This window comes from Lycorma delicatula, chromosome 4 (assembly GCF_047948215.1).
Source record: "Lycorma delicatula isolate Av1 chromosome 4, ASM4794821v1, whole genome shotgun sequence".
In the NCBI taxonomy this organism is placed as follows: Eukaryota; Metazoa; Arthropoda; class Insecta; order Hemiptera; family Fulgoridae; genus Lycorma; species Lycorma delicatula.
In genome coordinates this window covers 91260600-91282195 of record NC_134458.1, presented here as the reverse complement: position 1 = coordinate 91282195, position 21596 = coordinate 91260600, and the positions used below count along the sequence as shown (strand labels likewise).

The following is a 21596-nucleotide window of genomic DNA, read 5'->3' as shown; positions in this document are numbered from 1 at the left end:
CATCAGTGATGTCCGGAACCCCTGGAAAGAGAGACTATTATTTAGGTTTAACCTATGAGTTTTTTGGCATACTGGCTCATACAATTTCAAATTCCAACGTGTTATCTAAAAAATATTTTTTTAACTGATTTAGGGAGAGGGTATACGGATTAAATATTAAGTTAAAATTATTACTATAATTTTTATTTTATACAAAAGGCATATGAATATCACACGGCATTTGTAGTTCTTAAAAACGTATTGATACTTTACAATGGAAAGATATTTTAAACATTTTATTAGAAAATAAATAAAACTAAAATGCAAAGAAAAAAGTTATTTATGGTTAGGACAACAAATAAAGAGCGGTAATAAGATAGAAAATGAGGACAATAAAATTTCAGTTTGTAAAGGAACGAGACAGGATGTAAGCTGTCCTTCATTACTTTTTAGCTTATGTAAGGAACAAGCGAAAGAAAAATTTAAAAGACAGTACTGACTCAAGGGGAAAAAATTTAAAGATTTCTTTGATATTTGTTATTGCTAATTTTTGATTATTCGATGCTATTCTTTATGAAACTAGGAATGAATTAAAAGAAAAAATTACTGGTTTGGATACATAGCAGGAGGAAAATTACAAATTAAAAAAAAATAAATAACTTGTTAAATATTAAGTTATTAGATTTCGTTAACATGTATATTAACATTGGTAAATTCAGTCATCGCCTAGGGAAGACTACAATTATAGTTAGAGGTAGTTCATGTAGTTTTAGTGGTGGTTGTGAGGATAATGCATGCCGTGGTATCTTGGTTTGCCCACAAGTAGAAGATTGCGTTTGAATACACCCGTTTTAGGACGCACGCGACTAGGCACAGTTTAATAATAAGGAAAAATTAAAAATTTCGTTCGATTTCGTTAAGTGTTAAAACGTATCTCCTCCGGACGTTTAGTTTAAATCGTTTTCTGGAGAATTCATTATTCACGGGCACGGTTGAGTAGAGTAAATATATATATATATATATATAGAACATTTCGTGAGTAATTCATAATCAACGCCCAGCAAAACCTACTGAAAATAAATTGATGAAAATTTGTATACGCGTTCTTATTACGGTGTAAGCGTACACTAAGAAAGGATTCTTTGAAATTCCGAGTTTAAATGAAGTTACAATGAAATTTATTATTATTATTATTTTTTTTTAATTTCTTGGTAACAAATGAAGATATCAACTTGTTTCTTGATGTGTATAATCTTCATGTGAATACCTAAAGATCAATTTCTAGGTTTTTTGATATTCAAACTTGAAAGGATTGAAGAAAGTTGAAAAGATTTTGAACAATGATTGCAAATTTTCCCTACTACTACTATATAGTACTATTATATTTCCTACTATATACTTAACGAGATATTCGTTAGATTTGGACTCTTCAGATAAATGTCTAAAAACCATTTTCGGGTTTTTTTTTTAATTTGGATTTTTAAGGTGTGCGACGAAGTAGAATGCGATGGCTGAACCGAGACAGCCGCTGCCACATTTATTGTGTATGCGACGCGACTGGCTGCACCTGGCTCCGGTTACTTGACTAAAATCATAAAATAAAATTAAAATTGACCACGACCGGAGATGCCAGTAACCATATACGCGGTCGTACCCGCGATGGGGTTGCTAGTTTATATATATATATACATATAAAAAGAAGGAAATGAAGGATGAAATTATAATTGTAAAAAATAATGGATTTATTGTTTTTTGTCGACTGTTACGTACCGTAATCCCTATGATCCTTTATTGGACCCATGTTTGTTCTTCCTGCATTATGATAATGAATTTAAACAATATTCTGTGACAGTCTGATTGTTTTCCTTACAAAGCAGCCTTCATGGTTTCTTGAAAGAAAGACATATTACGCTAGCAGCTAGATACGGTTGAAATAGAGATATCCCCTTCCAGTGTGCAACACTGCCCCTTCAAAAATATACATAAATTTTGGGATAGAAAAACATAATACAACAAAAATGACAAGATATTTTTTATTTAGATAGTTCAAACAATAAACATAAGAATGGACGAAATATAGAACATACTTTAGCAAGCCAGAGCAGATAAGAAATCTACTAGTATCAGACATAGTTTTAGGAATTAAAAGGAAAATTAAAAAAAAAAAATATTTTCATGAAATGTACCGCAAAGTTAAAGATTAAAAAGAAAAGTATAATATAGATAACAGGAAATTCAGAAAAATCTTAAAAAAACGGCTTTTTTCGTGGTCTTAAGTACGCTGAAGGCTGAAAGAACAGACAGTAAAAACAGTAAAGGAAGATAATAAAGATAAACGAAGATAATATGAAATTATTAGCTGGGTTGAGAAGTGCATCAAATCGATCGAATGACAGATAACAAAATCCGAGACGCTTAACTGAACACGGCTTTGATTTTTAGAAAAAGTGTACGTATAAAATATAAATGAATGCTTTTAAAAGGGGAAGAGTAGATCACAAATATCTTACGTATGAAGGGACCTAGCCATTAAATCGTATTCAGATTTTACAAAAAGCCGTGAAGGATTAAAAAAACAACAAAGAATTATTCATAAGCAATTTATGAATATCGTTTTATACTACCGGGTTTTTCGGCTGAAACAAATCACTAAAGGGATTCCGCACGCTTGAGCAGGGAAGCGGGCCGACTAAAAAAATTTACTGTCCGCATATGTTAGTATTAACTACACGAAAATATCAGTGCAATTAGCCTACTACTTCATCTGATTTATATAGAAGGCTTGAAATTTAAAAAATCTTTTACAGTTATATGAACTTGTAATGTAGTCCATACAGCATTTATATCGTAAGTCTATATTAAGCAGTAGACTGTACAAAAGCTTCGAATTTAAACAAAAATTCAGTAAAATATTTTTACTTTTGAATAATATTTTAATGCTTATATATATAAAAAAACACGTATGTTCATAATAATAGTAATCTATTTACATATTAACTAAAACAATTATACAATTTCGCTTTCGACTTTCCAAGTGGACAGTTGAAATTAAGCTTCACATCTTAAACGTCCCAATCGAATTTTTTATTTTACAATTTTAATTTTTTATAATTTTATTTGAATTAAACTCTTTTTTGTACTAGCTTCGTAAATAATCGGTTATTTTGCTTTATTATTTGTTTAATTTTAAAATTCCTGTTATCTCATTTCCTTTTCATTTATATTATAATAAAGAACATTAACTTTACTAATTATTCTGCTATCTCCTTTAAATAATTATTTTGTTGAAATGTGCTCCAGGTTTTAAAAATTTATGTTTGATAAACTCTTCTAGAGCGATTTTTCCTTTTGCTATTCCAAAAGATTCAGTATAACCAAAAAAAGTTTTTAAATTACGTAATTTAGAAAAACATTCCATTTCTACTCAACCGAAGTTTAGAAAGCATGATTCATAAATATTTCTATATATACTAGCCGGTCGGGGGAGCGACCGTTTAGCCAGGGGGCGGAACCCCTTGGACCACCGTGACCCAGGTCGGCGCAGGCGAGCCCCGGACCGAGTATGGGAAGCCCTTGAGTCGGGGTTCACCATTCCCGTCTAGCCAGGCCCCCCGCCCACCCCAGTTTTCGTTATCCTTATGTTGTGAGCATAATACTGATAAATAACAATTAAAGTATTCAGACTTTATAGAAAACTGAAAAAGAAACAATATTAGTAACTATGGTAACTAAACTACACAGACCTTTGACGAGGAAAACTTCATAACTTGTTTCTATTGCTATGGAGACAGAATTAATTTAATTTTTTATTTATAATTTTCTTTGTTTTTTAATGAATATTTTTAATGGACAACTTCAACGTTTGTTAGACGTTTTCAATTTCTGCCACTCGAATAGAGGAGTCATGTTCGTAATCTGACAATTATTGACGTTCTGGCAGCTTCGTCTGCGCTTTCGTTTCCTAAGGTAGCAACGTGCCCTGGAGTCCATACAAATTCGCATCGCCGTCCCATTTGGTTTAATACATATAGAATAGACAGGATATTTTCGATAAGGATATCCTCAACGTTCTTGTTCTGAATAGCAGTTAGATCGTTTAACGAACCGGAACATGCAAACACTCTCTCTTCGTAGAAATGTTCTGTATAGCGAACAGCTTGCTGTATTACAACGTGTTCTGCCGAGTAAATACTTGGAAAAATCTGGCAGTTTCCACGAATGAGCTTCTCAATTTATATAAGTAGAGCATCCAACACCTTGTTCAATTTTAGAACTGTCAATAAAAATGTTCATATATCCCTCATAGTTGCTGATGATTGTCAAAACTTCCTGTTGGATGATCAATGCCGGTTACACTTTTATTTTTTCAAAAGAAATATCAATCTTGTGTTTATAGATGAAAAAGCCACGGTGGTATTTCTGTCGTAGAAATTGATTTCGCATTCATGCTGATCTGGAAAAAGTAGCACGGTGTTCATATAAAGCAGCAAAACAGTTCATTATTAAATGTTTTATAGTCTACACGGGTAGGAAAGGCCCGTTTATTTGCTGCACATCATTAATAATAAGATCTCTCTTCTATAATGTATGGCTTTATGATATTAAACTAGTCACCAGGCTTGTACTGTAAGCGCCTGCGGCATCTGATTCCGGTGTTTTGTATAACGTCTAACTTTCTTAGATTCGACTTTCTAGCGGATGAATATGCAGTACATCCGTAATCGAACTTCGAATGAACCATTTTTTATATAATCGCAGAAATGTCTTTTTTTCTGAGCCCCAATGATGTTGAACATTTAAGAACATTTAGAGCTTTCTTGCATCTAATACTCAAATCTCCTATGTGCAGTCCCCAAATAAGGGATTTATTTAACAAGAAATCTAAAAACCGTACATTAACTTTGTACTGAATATCATCATCGATGGTCTAAAAAGGACTACGGTGAGGAGAGTTTTTTTTCTACAGAAGTGTACCCAGCACACGTTTGCTCTGGTGAAGATTTGAAATTCGTTAAGCGTGTTTATCGCTTGGTGCAATTTATACTTCACCATAACGGTACTGTTACTAACATATGCGACTGCCAGATCATCGACGTAATTCGACTGATATTAGCCATTCTTCTGGAATGGCTAATATTCTGACGACGTCGCATTATAAACCTGTATTTGAAAAATACGGTCGTTCATGTAGTTGCCTAGTAGGACCGGTAGATTGCCGGGAATGCCCCGTTCATGTAGTTGAAGCATTATTTCATGACGTCACGTTATATCAAAAAACCTTCTGAGATCAAGTAAGAATTCGACACAGTATTTCCTAGTGATAAAACTGTTATATGTAGTATTTTCTAAATTGATCATTTGGTCAGTAGTTGAAAATTGAATGGTAGTGTCGAAAACCTGCTTAATGCGATGATAAAAGACCTCTTTTTCAAAAATCTATAAAATCGATTATTTATAACTTTTCCGAATATTTTTTCAACGGCACACGTCAACGAAATAGGACGGTAACTATTGGGATCAGTCATATTTTTATATTTTTTTTGGGACCGGAACAATATAAGTTTTCTTCCACTACCGCGGGTACATTCCATCCCGCCATATCTGATTATATATAATTCTATCAATTTAAGTTCTGCAGCGGTGCTTAGCTGTCTGATCATAACGTAATGTACTTCGTCTAGACCAAATGATGTATTGCCCGTTTTTTCCAATGTTTTCGCAAGTTCATCTACTTTGAGAAGTACATTGTATGAAAAATTCATTTTGGCTCCAAAGTTTAGACGACCTTCAATTCCGTTTTTTTTTATTTTTAAAACATTCGTCATAATTAGCTCCTTTCTATTGATTGGCTAATAATTCAGAAATTTCGTTTGGAGAATCCACTGGTTCATTATCAGATTGAAGGTAAATAATGGGAGCAAAGTTTATACGACTGAAGATGGCCTTTACTTTCTTCCAAACGTCAACCGCAGTCGTATTTCTGGTAATGGATGACAAGTATTTTGCCAGGATCGTTTTTTTGAATCTGTTATAAGTCTTTTGGCATACGTCCTGTGCTTTTTAAAGACAGTTAGATTTTCCGACGTTGGACCTTTCTTGAAATCCTTGTATGATTTTTCCTTTCCTTTTATTACTTCACTTATTTCATCATTCCACCTCTAAACGGATGACTTCTCGAGTTTTCCGGATGTTCTGGGAATATATCTTGATGTCCAATCAAGTATAACACTGGTTTGTAGCGTCGACATGATTTTCAATAACTCCTATTGTTTCGGGGAGTTTAGTATCAGTAGTGAAACCCACCGGGTTGGTCTAGAGGTGAACACGTCTTCAAAAATCAGCTGATTTTTGAAGTCGAAAGTTCCTACGTTCAAATCCTAGTAAAGGCAGTTACTTTTATACGGATCTGAATACTGATCTTCTACGTTGATCTTCGGTAGTTGGGTTTCAATTAATCACACATCTCAGAAATGGTCGACCTGAGACTTTACAAGACTACACTTAAATTACACTCATTTATATCATCCTCATTCATCCTCTGAAGTAATACCAGACGGTGATTTCCGGAGGCTAAACAGGAAAAAAGTATCAGCAGTGAAACTCGTTCAATCTGCCTTGTCAAACGACCACCTTTTTGGGATGGGATGTATTTTCACTGAAACATCAGTTGAGATTTGCACCGGAAAATAATCACTTCCTTAGAGTTCTTTGAAAACCTTGAAAATGTTCTTCGGTGCTATACTTTTACGCTATTATTATTATTATTAATAATATATAAAATTATAAAACATAAAGAAGTAAATTTAAACACTTACAATTTCAAATTTAAATTAAATTTCATTTACAAGTTAGTAAGACTTAATTTAAAAATAACATTTGTAACTGTGAGTTATTCGTTATTAAATGAAAGCAGGTAAGTAATAGATTATAATTGTGTGAAGTAATACAGTACTGAAACCGTGCCGTGGAAATTATACTTTCGATGGTCTGAACTAAACATTCGTTTGATGTTAACGAATATGAAAATATATATATATATATATATATATATATATATATATATATATATATATATATATATATATATGCGTGAACACACACACACAAAAGATATAGAGAGAAAATACACACAAACTGCAAAAACTTTCTTTATTAACTGGACAGTATAATAACATAAATAGTAACGCGGAACACACGCAGGTACATGGACGCACGCGCTTGAAATTCATGCAAAACTCCTACATGCATGCAAATTTAGTCACATCATCGTCATCGTAATAGACCTTCCTTAACGAAATACAGATTACAGAAATAAGAATATGCCGTGATGCAAAATGAAATAATAATAATTATCATTACAAAATCATTATTCATTACTATAATTATATCTACATAACATAAAAATTACGATACGTAACTAATTGAAAGTTAGAAATTCAAATTAAAAAATTTAGTTTTATGATTTTCACCTGTTAAATTTTAGATTAGATTTCAACAAAGATGCACGTTAATTTCACACGTTTATTATAATTTGTAAAACAAAATATAAAATCACATTACGAAAGAGAGATAATCACAAATTTTTCCATCTAGTACTGGAAAAAAGAGAACATAGACTTAAGTAAATGAAAAGAAAGCGAAAGTCATGACAATCGAAGAAATCGGAATTTTTATCACATTTAGTAAAACTCGGTTAACTAACCTTGAATCCGACTGACATATAGAAAATTACGTTAAGACCAAGATAATGGTGGCGATCAAGTTCACCCGTATTAAAAATATTAGTAGGTTAGATTCTTAGATTATTAAAATATTGGTAAAACGTAATGTTGGATTAAATAATGTTGTAAAGATCTGTAGAAAAAGCCGATTTAAACGTTGAAAACACCGATACGGCGCGGCGGTAAGGCTTCTGAATATCAAGGGTAGGGCAGGGTACGGATAAATATTCCACGGAAGGTCGGGAAGGAAAAAGGTCCGCTTAAAAAATAATGGCATATAATTATTATTAGAGACAGAACCGATTTGAATACGTATAGAAGAATAGAGAAAAGCACAAGAACAAGCAGAATCAAATTTATATGGTATGAGAAAATACGCCTATAAAAAGAACAGACGGAAATGTGATAACGGAAATAAAATACAGAGATAACTAGGCGGCCAAGCTGAAAACGCATCTATTTTTAAATGATATGAAATGACTTTTGATGAAGCGCAATCATAGCCGATGAATTAAAGATACGGATAATGATTGCGACGTTGGACGAGCAGATAGGTACCCAGAACTAAATGAAGATCAATAAATACAAAGTTTCCTGTTTAAACTGCCTTTTTCCCTGACTACAGTTTTTGGTGGGCTTTAAAAATTTTTTTCTCTAACTCTGTTAATCGCTATCTTCCTTCAGCTTCTTATCACTCCAGTTTCCTAGCCTTTTTCATGGTCTTTCTTCCTTCTTTATCGCCTTTTTCATGGTATGTTTTGATAAACTCGATAAAGAAACCACAGACAATGAATTAGCTGTAGAGATATTGATTGGGATGCGGCCGAGCAGATACAATACTCAGGGGGAAAAACAAAGATCAATATATTCCAAGTTTCTAGTTTAAACTTTCCCTTTTCCTTACAATTCTTCATGAGCTTTCACATCTTTGTGAAAATTTTCTTCTAAAACTCCTACTTAATCGCTATCTTTCTTCAGCCCCTTATCGCTATTGCCTCGTTCTCTCATCTTTTTCACAATTTATCTTCTTTCTTCTTCCACAGAATTCTTTACCCTGCTTAAATAAAATCTCAGAGAGTATCCAGAGCATTTATTCTTGATGGATTTACGAATCTGACAGTACCTGTACCGTCTGGAAAAACTATTCATCATTTCGGTTTTTCACTCTCTCCAGTGATCTCCTTCCTTAACTGTGACAAATTTCTTATCAGAATCGTCCACGTGAATTTTCCTAGTAAAGCATCTACCAAGGAATCATGTACGATAATGTTACATACCACACGCTAGCAAATTTCCAATATTATATTTAAAAAACTAAAACAATTTAATTTTTAATAATTATTGTAAATTGACAAAATAAACAAGTTTCCTAACCGAATAAGTTTTCAAAATGGGGACATTCATTGTACTTTTATTTTTAGGATTCTCTCTCCTATAAATATTTAAATTTCTTAAAAAATTAGAAATTTAATTGCATCATCATACTACACTGACGAATATAGGACTGAAAAAAGTTTCCCTATATAGGAGTAGATATTTTATTTTAAATATACGCAAAAAGAATATTCAGATTAATTCTCCGTAAAACATTAATTTAAATTTAATAAAGTATAAAAAAGGTTTTCTCCTGTAGCTGGTATTTCTTTTCACCAATAACCAAAAATTTTACCATACACAATTAATGAAAAACAAACACTAAAAATCCGTTTAAAACTAAGATTAAAAAGTGTTTCGTTTACCAGTCCGAGTAATTTTTATTAATATAGACAGAAATATATTTTTTAAATAATCTTTGTAAATACCTATTGATTTTAATTTGAATTACTAATATTTATAATGTATTCATTTATTTATTTTACGATTATTCTTAATATTTACTTCTATTAATTTCTTTTTATCGACCGATAAAGATTAGTATGACTGGAAATGTAAATATAATATTTATTTTTTGTAAGCGGTTCTTGAGAGTTTATGAAATTTTATTTTAATAAATCTTTGTTCAATAGCTTATTCTTCTGTAAAAAGAAGAAAAAAAGTGGAACAAACATTATTGAAAAAAAAAACAATAAAAAAACCTTACCGGTTTAAAAATTACGAATTCAATATATTATGTCCGAACGTTTCGAATAAGAATTTCAATTATTATCGACTGACCTGTGTATTCGTACGTAAGTCATAAATGACCAGGATGCTGTATCGAAATACACAATCTGATCGGTGTAAAAAAAGCAACGATAAAAATCACAGAATTACAAAACTTGGTTTATAAAATGACAACAACTTTAAACACATACTAAAATTTAATTTTAATAATTTTTCTTAATATTATATATATATATATATATATAAACACACACACAGTATAAAAACTATACTTCGGTTAATGATATAAATATCACTACTAGCAACAATAGGATGAACGTTACAGCTCGTGCAGGAAGGCAGGGATCGACCTGGGCTCCGATCCAAAACATACCTAAAATAAATGTATTAAAAATGTATATACAGTATTTATAAACATGACGGTTTTAACCGACGACCATTCATCCGTCCATCTTTAAACTGTCTGATTACTAAAAAAAAAAAAAAAAACCTTTAAGGTGAAACATCTAAAAGAAAACAAATGTTGGTATGATAAAATTTTCAAACGCTGCGTAAAAATAAATTTGAACAATATATAATAGTGTAGTAAAAGATAAAGTATTATTTGAAATTACACAAAAATTATTGGATGAATTTTAGGAAATTTAAAGGGACGACTTCATAATCATAAACAGGCTGAATCAAGTACCAGTCAAATGATATATTTAAAAATGACGAACGGATCCGTACAGTAGGCGTTAATAAATCAACTAAATATTTATGTATATACATATCTAAAAACTTTTTTAATAAGTCCATTTTAATTATACTATTACAGTATAAAATACTCCTCCTCTCGTATGATTTAATTCTTAAGTAAAGCTTGTTACTTAAAAACTAGGAAAATATTAAACCATTAGACATTTTTTTAAGTATTCATTAGCTACAGAGGAATCTAGTGTAAGAAGTAGTTGAAGAGAAGAAAGAGGAGTTAGATGATGAGGAAAGTAAACAAATAATGACGAAGAAGAAAAGAACACCTTTACGATAAAGAATACTTTTTTTGTAGCTAAGAAGGTAATTCTAGCAACAGCATGAACCTCTCTTCTTAACGTTATAAACCAGCGGCCAGACGAAACTAATCAGCTTTTACATTAAGAATATAGGGTTCGTCGTTTTATTAAGGATATTACGACCGTTTTAAGGATAATGACATTTCGTTTTATTCTTTTACATATATATTTTTTTTAATCGTTATCTCGGTTATACTACAAATAAACAATTAAGCCGTGGTGTCTCAAAAAATGTACATTTTTATTGCTTAGGATTATATGACTATTTTTTAAAATTGTAATAAAATATATTAGACTTTATTAAAAAAAAAAAAAAAAACCAACAAAAAACGATATCCTTGAATTCAATTAAGACAAAGACTTAATAATATTCTACTACCGCACTTTGTTTCAGTTGGCTTACAACAAAAATGTAGGGAAATCTAGAATCGGTTCTTACTTTCTATTTAAATGAACTATTTCTTCAATAAATCAGTGTAGCTTGATTCAAATTTCAATATTTTGTTGTAAACAAGAGTTTTACTGATTTTCTTTTTTGTTAAACGAAATTTTAATTAAAATATCATCACAGCAAATATTAAGGAAAAAAATTTAACTAAGATAGTGGAAGATCTCTCCGTTATTTCGGTTAATAATTATTTTTTCCCTCAAAAATGCATATGCGTGTGCATATATATATATATATATATATATATATATATATATATATATGAATTATCAATCAAATTACATTATTTCTTTATATAAATGTTTTTCTTTTCACAAGCGCTTTCGCAGTGCATACTTCATCAGAAGAATACACTAATTATTAAAAATTAAAAAAAAAAGTAGAAAACCCGTATATATAAAGTCCTCTCAATTAATTATAATTAAAATAAAAATTTTGAATTAGATTTCTAAAAAAGTAATCGTACTTCCTGAAGAAGCAGTCAGTACTATGAATCCACTTATGAAAAGAAAAAAGCTGACAACAAAATTGTAATACTTTCCTGGCATTGGTTATTTATTCTTATATAGCGGAAAAATAATGATACATGAAAAAAGTTACCCAAGATTTCTTTTTTGGGGTGGGAGTAATTTATGATAGAGTTTTATTGTAAAATTATAATTATATATTTAAATAAACAAAAAAAAAGGTTAAAAAATCGTTATGTTTTCTGCTCCCCCACCTCCAAAATCACCTTCCAAGAAAATGTTTTGATTTTTCTACGTTCACTATGTAAATGAAAAAACATTTCACTGAAAAATGTAGAACCAATAAATAGTTACCTAATATTTTATTTTAATTTTATTATAATATTATTATTATTAAAAGTTTAACTCTTTAATAATAATTAAAGTTTAAATAAACCAAAGAATTCGATATTTTTATACTTTCCTCGGCTTCCCTATCACCAACCCAAAATATATTTTTGGGTTCTAGCATAACTACGGATACTAGGCCTAGGAAAACAATCGGTTAAAAAATATTCAGTAAATAAAATGATTTTCGATTTTTGGAGCAAAATATTTTTAATAACTGTAAGATAAATATGCACGCATGTAATGGCTTAATATAAAATGGGGGATTATGTTTGCTAAATTTTGAGAAAATTTACTTAAAATTTTACCACAAACTGCTCCATATATACGAGTCTGTACAAAATTTCATCAAATTCGGTTTATTCAGTCAAAAGTTATTAAGCTTCAAACACCGTAAATCACACATACACGTGCGTACGAACATTACCTATATTTTTTTTTTTTGTTTTTTGGGGTCCCTGGATCATGAAACGTCGAGATACGCAAAAGAAACCAATGATCCATTTTATGTCAGATTACCATACTTTCCTTCTTGCAGCATATGACAGGAAAGAGCTATTATGACAGGAAAGTAAAACTAAAAGCATTAAAAAAAAAATCGATAAATGTGATCTGATGAAATCATTTTTCTAAATTAACTGCTGCAATGAAGAATTTCATATACAATATGTCGGGAGGGATAGCAAAATATTGCTATAAAGGTAAAACTTCTAATTAAAACTCTGCCACAACCGACATTAAACTAACACAAATATTTTAAATACGATAAAAATATAAGTTCTTTATAAAAAAAAGTGGATTTTTTTTGTACGAAAAATATTTAACATACTCGTATATCTTGTCAGAATTTTGTTTAATGTAAGAGATATTTTTATTATGGTTGAACGTTCATGTTATCTGTATTTCTTGAGATAAGCATCTCAAACTCTTTCCTTTATAAGGGGAACGGAGTAGGGCGTGGTGTTCAGTGAGAGTGACTTTTGATTGCTTTTGATTATACTTAAATATCACTTTGCACTTGAACTATATTAAGAAATAAATGAGAAATGTTTTTAGGATTTCTCAAAGGAGACATGTTGGAGTCCGATGACGCTCGGTGACATATCTCTGGGTCATTCCGAGCAGAATAGAAAAAAAAGAATCAGCCCGATGCGTCCAGTAGAACACTCAGAGGACTGGAAGTAGGTTTTCAGTCCAACTTCTTTTAATATATGATATATATATATATATATCAGAGTATTATTAATTACTACATATATGAAATAATTTTTTTATAGCTTTATAAGGAACACATTTTTGTTTTATTTTTTCCTGCTAATAATTTATTTATTTATTTTTAATTTTTTTAAATTATTATTTACTTTGTGATTAACTTTAATTAAAGTTTATTAGTTATTTTTAATTCGTTTGTATTTACTGACAATGATTGTTTTAACAATTGAAATATTCAGCTAGTTTTTTAGATTTTTTTTTTTAGTCCTCTACTAATTTACTTCAATAACCTTTTAGTGTAAATCATTCTTTGCATTACTAGATAAAATTTTTTTTGTATCCGATGCAAACATGTATTATTATTTCTGCATTTGCTGTAATGTTCATAAAAAAACTTTCCTGAATTTTTTTTATTTGTAATCAAACCGGAAATGGTAAAGATAATAGAAAACAATTTAATTTCGTTTTATTTATGAAATAAAATACTACTGAATATTTCTGAAATGTAATGCATAATTATTCACTGATACCTATAATAAAAAAAGTAACATCAGAAAGAGACAGAGGCATTTTGTCTTTGTTTCTTTCTCTGTCTCTGTCTCTCTTTCACAATCACTCATTCTCCTCTCTATTTCAGTTCAATCATAAAAAGTGGTTTCTAACCGATTAAAAATACAATTATTTTGTTTAAAAAAATAGCGAACTTTCATTTTTTAAATTTTGCGAGATATAAAATATTCTTGTTTCCCAACAGTCTACCGTGTTACTTTAAATTGTATGCCATTCGGGTAAATATAAAACTTTAAATATTTTTAATACAGAGTAGCAATAAAAATTAAAAGAACTACGCAGATTAATAGAAATGGCATCTTTACTTCGCAACTTAATTTTTAATTTACGTATATAACAGAACATGTCGTGAGCAATTCATGAAATCAACGCCCAGCAAAAAAAACCACTGAAAATAAATTGATGAAAATTTGTATACTCCTTTTTCTTCCTTAAAAGGGGTGAAGAAAGGTAAAACCTTTGAACAATGATTGCCAATTTTCCCCCATTTCTGACTATACTAAACGAGATATTTACAATATTTGGGCTTGTTCAAACTCTTCAGATAAATAACTAAAAACGATTTTCCGGTTTTTATGAAATTCCATTTTTTAAGGGGTGCGAAGGTGTACGACCCAGCGGCTTAACCCATACAACCACTGCCATTGTTATTGTACGTGCGACGCGATTGGCTGCACCTTCCTTCGGTTAGTTGACCGAAAAAAAAAAATTGACCGCGACGGGAATAGCAAGAAACCATATAGCACGGGCGAAGCCGCGATGAGATGCTAGTATTATAATAAAATGATAAAGGGAATGCTCAAGAATTGTAAAAAAGAGACCAACTATACTTGGATGCGCATTTCTAACGGTATTCAATCCCCATCGGTGGATGTAAAAGAAAGCGGAATAGGGAATAGCGGCCAGTTCTATAACCTACACTTAATGTCAAACAATCTTAAATTATCCGATTTCTTTCAGTTTTGACCATTCACAGTTAACGTTATTTATTACTCTCATTTGTTTGTTCCAGTTGATAAATTCAAGTGGATTTTTTTTATAGCACGTTTTAGGTGGATCTTTTTTGTATTTATAATTATTATTAATCAATTGCTTTATTATATTTATACGTTTAACAATCGAAATGCACGTGCAGTTATCGACTTTTCAATGCTCACATTAATCCTTTTTGTACAATCTTATCCGTATTAAAGTATCTTAAAATTAACTGATTTTTTTTTTAGCAGACACATATGTTACACTTTAATATCGAGAATTTTTATTTAAACAGATTTAATTTAAGGTAGTTTTAATTGTTTGGTAACATATAGTTTCCCCCACCGACTAACAGAAAAAGAAGTTTAGTTGGGGATCTATTACAAATTAGTGAAACAGGATATTCTTTGAAAATTAAAATTGTATTCATAATTCAAAGAAGTTGCCAAATTTAAAAATGTATGCCATCACTCAGAACACAGTTAAAGTTGAGTGCCAATTATTATTTTTATTTCAACATACGTTTTATCATTGATTTCTCAAGTTTCTCGGGTCTACCTCTAACTCGTTTATTAACAGGAGTTAAAATCTTATTATGAATTCCTTCATCAATAGTATTTCATAAATTTTTTTAATTACATTATTATATATACTGATACGGGAGGAAAGGGAAATAATTTTGCAACTGATTCTTGATCTTGAAATAAGGAAAAATGTTCATACAAACATATGTCCGAAAACGCTTTTTATCAAACGCTTTGTTACGGCTAGCGAAATATTTCGCCCGGATTCAGTTCCCCCGGTAAAATGAGGTCGTACTGAGATTTTTAAGGCGTTATATAAGGGGTAAACTTGATGGTTTCTTATGTTTTGACTTGAAAAATCGAATAAAACAGATCCCTTAACTCTATCGTCCGTAGTTTTCATGATATCTGAAGTAAAACAAAAGAATTTTGTGACAAAAAACAGGTTTTTTTAGGTTTGAAGTACAATAAGTTTGTTAAATGACTAAAAAATGCGTAAATTCTATTATCAGACTTGTCGAGAATTTAATTCTGAGAAAATTAATGTAATAAAAATTATGAAAAAAAAAATTATTATTAGAAACAAAACTTACAGAAAAATATTATGAATTTGTAAAAATTAAAAACAGCTGATTTTAGTAAAATAAATATAGATCTTTGAAAATTAAAATATCTTTATTTAATTAAAAAAATAAATAATAATAATAACAATAATACTCACTGGTTTATATTGTATTAATTTACGTTAGATGTTCAAAAATTCTATCACTGAGATCGATGCACTTTTCATCTCGTTTCCTTACATCTTCTGTCGTCAACCTAATTATACCTTCGCGTTTCTTGAGGAAGGCTGCAGTACTGAGAATGTGAGCGACCAGTGCATCACGTTTGCTACTTTTTGCTTGTATAACTCGCGTTTCATCCATCCCCATAAATAGTAATCTAAGGGAATAAGGTTTGATGATCTAGGTGGCCAATTTACCGGCCCTCTACGGCCAGTCCATTTACCAGTAAACTTTTCATATAAGAATTATCTTAGTTCATTTGTGAAATGTCTTGGTGCTCCATCAAGTTGATAGTACATTTCAATCCGTTTCGCTAATCAGAAATTTTCAAGCTCTGTAAGAAACTCATTGTTTAAAAATTCCAGATAATTTCTCCCCTTGTTGTAGTATAAAAGGGCCTATTTATTAGTTGTCGATCATGCCACACCAAACGTTCGCCGAAAATCGTTGCTGGAAATTCGATTCGATTAAATGGGATTTCTTCAGAACACCGATGTAAATTCCGTATATTGTTTACGCCAATACGGGTAAAAGTAGCTTCGTCTGAAAACAGTAAAAACGGAATTAAGTGGTTATTATTTTTAACACATTGATAAAAAACTGCAGTCGTCTGATACGGTCACCAAGCTGAAGCTGTTGAACTTTCTGAACATGATAAGGACTTAGTTCGTGAGCATGTAATTTTTTTCATACTGTACTTTATGGAAAATTGAGTCGCGTAGAAATTCTTCACGTGCTGGTGGTAGGACGAAGCTGTATAAACTGAATAATGTTTTCCCTTTCATCACCATGTACCGGTTGACGTTCAGATTACACCTGAGCGGTTGGAAGTGTGCCATTCTCACGAAGTTTAATAAAAATTCAAAAGTCTAAATTTATTGTACTAAAAACAGCTGTTTTTAATTTTTACAAATTCATAACATTTTTCTCTTAAGTTTTGTTTTTAACAATTATTTTTTTTTTGTTTTTCATAGACTTTATAACATAAATTTTCTCATAATTAATATTTCCTCTTTTCTGTTCGATTTTCAGGTCAAAAACATAAGAAACCATCAAGTTTACCTGTTATATAACGCCTTCATTTCACCAGGGGAACTGAAATCCGAGCGAAATATTTCGCTAGCCATAACTCGATAAAAAGCTATTTCTGGCATATGTTAGTACTTTTTTCTTTTTACTTAATTTTAGTTTTTAACGTTTTTCCTTAATTCAAACTCTATAATCAGTTCCGAAATTATTTCCCTTTCCTAATGAATCACCCTATATTTATTTAAGAAATAGAAAATATGAGACGAGAAACTTTCAGATGACATCAAATAACTTTCTCGTCTATCAATTAAAATCCTTTAAAATTCACTCGAAAGGACATTATTTTTGGTTGTATCGATCTGAGGTTTTTATATCGGGGAACCCATACTGTTTTACTCCACAACATTAGTATTGGCACATTTTTACACAATTTTAATGGTTTGCAACATCTATACACATACTTATATATAAATATTTTGTCAGTAACGAAATATTAAAAATATGCTCACAAACGTTGTAAAATATTTGGAACGTAAATAATTTAAAAGAAATTTAATTGTTCAAGGATTAACATTAACAAAAATGTTTTATACATTATAATATTGGTGAATCAATCTGTTCTCATTGTTTTTAATTTTTTGTCCTTTACATAAAATTTTTTTAAAATTTATATGGCTGTTTATGTTTGCATAGTATACTATTCTACACTTTTCATATAATTTGATTACCCATTGTTTGAAACATGTATAGAATACATGTTTGTTCCATTAAAAGAAAATGAGGTAGTCATTGAAAGTGATTAAATTAGACTACGTGAGGTGATGAGTGCTTTCGTTCAAATAAGTCAATTTTCTAGTACCAACCCATAAAAAAAAAATATGATTATGTGTTTTAAATTATTTTTATAATTTTAATTTCTGAAGAATGATAAATTTTGTGATTTTTGATAATGATATAAGTAAGCGCAATGTATAGTTTTAAGGTTATTGTCTTTGTAATGTCTGTTATTTTGGGGTGTGTGTGTGTGTGCGTGTGTTATTTATATACCGTATATGCATGTCTTTAAATGTAGGGTTGTAACCATTTTCTTGCGAAATGCGTTTTATGGGTTGAGTTCGTCTTTAAAGTCGTGTTCAGTCATAGGAAGGGATTAACTAACAATGATGTAGTAAGAAACTGAAGGACAGTTAAGTTAGTGATGTGAGAAGGGGGTAGTTTAATGAGTTATACATGACAACATCTTTGGTGGTCGGTTTCCTGTAATTTTTTGAACTTATGTGTCTGTCTATTTTAGTGACTGTTAAACCAAGGAAGTTTATTTTATTATTCCAATCTGTTTCTAGTGTGAAATATATTCAGGGATGATTGTTGTTTAAATGCAAAAGAGAGGAATCTATTTTGTTTTTGTTCTCATTGAACGGTCCTAGTGATTTTTAGAAAGTATTTTTCCTGAAATAGATTAACAAAATTTTTTCCTAAGTGACTGGATAGACTATTACAAAATAGAGTTGAGCAGACATTAACCGTAAAAATCTGAATTTATTCCATTTTTTATAATTTATTTTTTTTCTTTAGGTGAAGTCTGAGACATGGTGAAAGAAAGTTACAGCCCCAACATGTTAACCGTTGGAACATTTGTGGTAGTAGTCGTAACAACTCTGTATTATTTTACTCGAAGGTAGTGATGTGACGTAGAAGTCTAACGAAAAGTAGTTTTATACTACTGCCGATGAGTTTACAGATTAATAATTTACTTTAAAATAAAGATAAAAAATCGGTGACGGTTATATTTTATTTCCCGGTCACGTTTCTCTCCACCCAACCAGTTTTAGTTCATTAATGTGACTTGTCTTCAAAAGTTCGAAAAAAGGTGACAACAGAGTCGCTATTTTTCTCGACACTGAGAAACTGAAGCTGTGTTTTGAAAACCGATTTCTCGAACGATTTAGAGAGTTTCTTTTACAGCTGTTTTCATTTAAAACTATTATTTAATGAAAGTAGATTACATAAATATGTAGCACTAAAACGGTTCATTTTTTTGCTATGAAAAGTTTTTTCTGACCACCTAAGTAAAAATTCGAAAATAAAAATTCGCAAATCTCCCTAGTCCTTCGGAAAATTTACATAAAATTTAAAATCTTTAAATAAATGGCCATTTTTTATATATAATTTTAGTTAATTTATTTAATTTAAATATTTAAAAGATATTTTTTAATCTATTATTTAAGACATTAATGATAAAAAATCAGCTGATAGGCAAAAAAAATTATTAACGAGCTAAAGCGTGTAATTATGTAATTAACTTTTTTTTGTCTAATTGGACTCCTAGGGAGTGAAACCTCGTGATCTGTCACCTCGAAGGTCACTTTTTGACTGATCATCATAATTTTGCTTGGGAAGTGAAAAACTTAAAAAAGACGTTTTTTGATACTTTTTAATCTCAAATTCAAACCCGTGTGAAAAGCAAAAAAAAAAAAAATGTACTATTAACTGTGTAATATATATTGATTTCCCATTTTCCTCCTGTTGTTTCCTCATGTTTGGGTAATTTAAACAAATATTTTTCTTTCTGGTTATCGGTAATTTTTTAAGGAATGCCATTTTCAATAACGTTTTTATTTTGAAAAATAAAACGAAAATGTAACGTTAGTAAAACGAATGTGTTACGTTCAGTTAATGATATAGTGACGTAGTAGAGTTTTAAATAGAAAATTTAAAGTTCCTTTAACATAACTGTACATTTACTGGTACAAAGAGGAAAGTACGGTAATAGTTACGAAATAAACGGACTAATTAGTTACTCTGTAACGGTCGACCGTACTGGCGGAAAATATTTAATTGTATTCGACAGTTCAAAAACCATTAATTCATCGACGATGTAGTAATGGTTTCTTTTTTCGATAACTTTCCTTGACTGAATACAATTAAATGCTGTTACCTGAAAATTAGTTGATAACTTGGAGAACCACTAAGCCAGAAATACATCTAAATTACGCATGCAGTGAGAAAAGATTGGTTATTAGGCAATTGATCGGGTATCGATATAAATAAAAAAAAAAAACAAAATAATTGTATGCTTTTCACAATAGTGCAAATTCAAGTTAAGTTAAATAGTAGTTAAAAAGGGTAATTTTCTTAAATTTTTTCTCAATGTTTCTAAAAATTCAATGATGGAATAGTTATTTTACCAGCAAATTTTTATTCTACCGATGTGATTTTTTTTTAATTTTAAAATTTATCGGCAAATACAAAACGCAAGTAGTGATGATGAAAATGAAAATGATGAACATGAAAATGAAAAATGTAACATTTTTAATTTTCATCAAGCTATAATAAGTAATTAAATAAAAAATATAACCGAAACAAAGAAAATTTAAATACAAATTAATAATTAATGATGAGCTGCAAAAAAACCTTCTTGCACTAATATAAGTATAAAAAAAAGATACTGAAAAAAAAATTATCACATGTCTACATTAAATTTATTATTATATTAATGTATGTAAATGATAATAAAAAATTATCATATTTTACATTTCTCAGTTTTTTTTAATACAAGTAAAATTTGTGTAGTGCCTTGTAAAAATTATTTTTTATTTAATTATTTGGTTTTATATTCATTAATTTTTTTATTTCTTTACCTTTTGATTTTGCGCTTATATTTATTATTTGCTTTATTTTAACTCACAATGTTTTTTCAACTTTCAATTTTTTTTCATGTTTGTCCTCAAATCTTGCATCCTTAATTTAACATACTTCCTGACATTGCCGACTGATGAAATTTTGCACAGTTACTAAGGTCGAGTGACAATACAATATTCCACCATTAATTTTGCAAACATCTACCCGTACGGAGGCAAATTAAGGGTGCGGGTGTAAAAAATTGAAAAATCTGTCAAACCGGTATGCGGGGTTTTAAATCCAAATTAACCTACTAATTAAACTCATGCAATGTATGATAATAATTTGATTAAGGCATTACTAAAACTATAAAGAAAGCTTTTAAAAATCTTTAAAAAAATTTGTAATACTATTTTGTATTAATTCATTTACATTCCTGATGATAGTTAACAATCAAAATGCGCATGTAAGTTATATATTTATTTTTAGTATACATATTTTTTTTTTTTGTAAACGTTTCTTGTGTGGCTCTTGTTTCTATTTTACATCTATATTGTTTACATCTATAGAGTGTTTATATTGGGTGCCCCAAAAGTCACTAGATTGTTTAAAATTCGAATAGGTTTTTACAATTATGTAAGTTCAAATTTTTTCTTTCAGATTATTGAAGTGTAATTCTTAGAAATGAATTATGGAGAAATTCACAACTACGCAACGCTTGAA

At 30.0% G+C, this 21596-nt stretch overlaps 1 protein-coding gene across 3 annotated transcripts in view; it reads right to left on the bottom strand.

Annotated features, from left to right (window-relative positions):
• atos (atos homolog atossa) overlaps positions 1–21596 on the bottom strand; it is a 379961-nt gene that overhangs the window by 205430 nt on the left and 152935 nt on the right. The gene's annotated exons all lie outside the window — the stretch shown is intronic.